This window comes from Trachymyrmex septentrionalis, unplaced genomic scaffold, assembly GCF_001594115.1.
Source record: "Trachymyrmex septentrionalis isolate Tsep2-gDNA-1 unplaced genomic scaffold, Tsep1.0 scaffold7, whole genome shotgun sequence".
Classification (NCBI taxonomy): domain Eukaryota; kingdom Metazoa; phylum Arthropoda; class Insecta; order Hymenoptera; family Formicidae; genus Trachymyrmex; species Trachymyrmex septentrionalis.
Window position 1 is genome coordinate 3,009,256 of NW_017305884.1, and position 2,874 is coordinate 3,012,129.

At 31.2% G+C, this 2,874-nt stretch overlaps 1 protein-coding gene across 4 annotated transcripts in view; it reads right to left on the reverse strand.

Moving 5' to 3' along the window:
• The window catches only part of LOC108753491 (Krueppel homolog 1), a 78,809-nt gene that overhangs the window by 11,526 nt on the left and 64,409 nt on the right, over positions 1 to 2,874 (reverse strand). The gene's annotated exons all lie outside the window — the stretch shown is intronic.

Sequence of the window (2,874 nt, forward strand, 5' to 3'; positions counted from 1 at the left end):
TCAGATCGTAACAGTTTTTTGGTAAAAAGAAAACTAAATTAATTTTTATAAATATCTTTTCCGATCGAAAAATTTTGTTCTTTAAAATGTAAAATTTAATAACGTATAATAGTATATATAATGATTTATTGTAATTAATTAGAAATTCTATTGAAAACTCTATCGAAATTAATTAAAAATATGAGCAACAGAATATTCGCGCATTTACATATAACATATTATGTTAAATATTTCAGTGATAACGGTATTTTTGACTCGACGCTAGTTTGCGTACGGTGCGTGTTCCGTGTTGTTACATTATTTTCTCGAGACGCGAGAACGACAAATATTAGAAGAAAACGCCCCTCCCCTCTCATCAATATTTAACGATTATTAATTCGCGCAAACTGATTTTCACAATTAACGACTCGTAAGGAGTGACTATTTATTGAAACAGATATTTCACGCAATCTATGCTTCCTTACAGTAGGAATTCAGGTACAAACCGTAAATTATCTTATAATATATTATATGTAAGCGAATTATATTTTCGAATCTGCTCGATCTCGGATATTTCACATCGCAGTTCAAGTTTTTTGTCTATCAATTATTTTTGGATCGAAAACGTGGAAACCGAGCGATTCAATGTGAAGTGATATACGTTTATTAATAATTAATTTGCGAGAGATAGAATATATTCAGCGTACACGTATTTCATAATAATAATCAATTGCTACGTAGTTTGGCCGGTTCTTTTTCAATAACGTTATGTTATTGTATATGCGAGCACGCGACTTTGTTTACGTCCGGTGAGAGTCGCGCCGGCAAGTAACGGCGTTCGACGCGTATTATTTCTCGAGACGCCAACGAGACAGATACTAGGAGCAAACGCGATCGCATTCCTTATGAATAGTTATCAACTTTAATTGTATCATATCACGCAATGTGAAGTTAACATCAGATTTTTTCATCCTTAATTATTACGAACGTCGCATATCGAATTAAGGAATAAATCAAATCGAATGAAATAGATATCGCGACGCATTTAATTAATCGTAGTTAACCTGCATTTTAATATTTTCCAATAACGTAGCGTAACTCCGGCGTTTCTAACTTATTTATTTCATTATTTAATACGTCTAATTATTGAATACATCAATAATAATCTATTAAAATATTCCTCCGTTAAAAATTCCACGCTTATTAACGAGCTTATTGTCGAGCGAGTTGTGTTTGCACGCGCTTTTCATATTATTCTTTTGTAACAATGTGACGAAAAATAATTTGCGGGACTGTCGTGTACAAGTATTAGTGCACGTGCGATTACAATTAACCATGTTTTTGTGAATATATAGTGTGAATGACACGAAGAAATCTGAGAGGAGGAGGAGGAGGCCCGGGGGGCATCCGACGACGGCGGAGCAATGTTGAGGTAAATTTATGACTTTAAACTTGAAGTAATCGTTCATAATTATACGTATTTTATGTGCGCAACAATTATTTCTTGAAATATTAATTGCTTTAAGCTATAATTTGGATATATTTTTATTTTGCAGATCAACGTAGTTCGCGATGCAGTTTACAACTCCGCTGCTGCGCATCGTATCGGTGAGTGATAACCACATTTTATATTGATTTGAAGTAATGAATTTATGAAAATATTATATATTTGCATATCGACACATGTTCGTATTGGTTTTAAGATGATAAATAAGGTAGTTGGTTCAGAAATCGTCAAGTTCACGTATTAAAGACGTATTTTAGTGCTTTCTGTCGATCGTACGCGGCTTGCTGATATTTTTATTGGTTCCAAAGAGATATTTACAATGTCGTATTACATTATCGTGTGTTACGAACTCGTAAATATATGAATTCCATTTTGATTAAATCGAATATGTGCAGCAACCGAGCCTATGCGTGATTTCGATCGAATGCTTAATTGAGAAACACTGTTTGACTTCTCGTGATTTTGGAGTTAGCTACTTGCATGAAGTAAATTGAGCTTCGAGTTATAAATCGAATCGTTTTTACGTACATCATCACAAATTATTGTTTCATACAAATTTCATAGTTTTTTTTTACGTGACAAGCACTGATTCACCAAAGTACATAGTTGTTCGAGTAATCGCCATAATATGTCGCTTAGTGAGACTAGGTGGGCCGAAAAAAATTTATTTAATATATTTTATATATTAACAATATATCCAAAATTCGAATAAAAGAATTAGATCCGTAATTATTATTATCTAGACATTCTACGGATCAATAATCGTCATAGACATAGGCGAGTTAATAAATAGATACACAAGTAAATAAAGGATGCCGATCACTGGATCGTTTCTATGTCGATAACTGGTAGTAGAGATCGGCACTACTAGAATAAAAACTAATATTACAATTCTTTTTTGTTGAAACAGCTATTAATATTTATTAAAAATTTGTAATAATGATAGTTCTGAAAAAAAAATATAGAAAATTATAAAAATATATATAAATAATAGATTAAGTATTATATATTCATTTTAAGTTAATTATATTCACTCAATTTAGATAAATTCATACAATTAATCAATGCCTATTCGAGCAAACACTGGGTGACAATGTGCAAATAATTTATTCAAATAAATATATGAAATACGCTAACATTTCGATCCTGATTTGGACCCTTATCAATGCTCCAAAATTATTGACAATGTGCAAAGATAGTAATGTAACAAGATGTTATCATATTTCCTAATTGCGATGATCATTATATCAGGAAGTTCGATGACATCTTGTTACATTACTATCTTTGAATGATTGCAATTATTTGAATAAATTATTTGCACATTGTCTCTAAGTGTTTGCTCGAATAGGCATTGATTGATTTTATAAAAATATATATATTATATATAT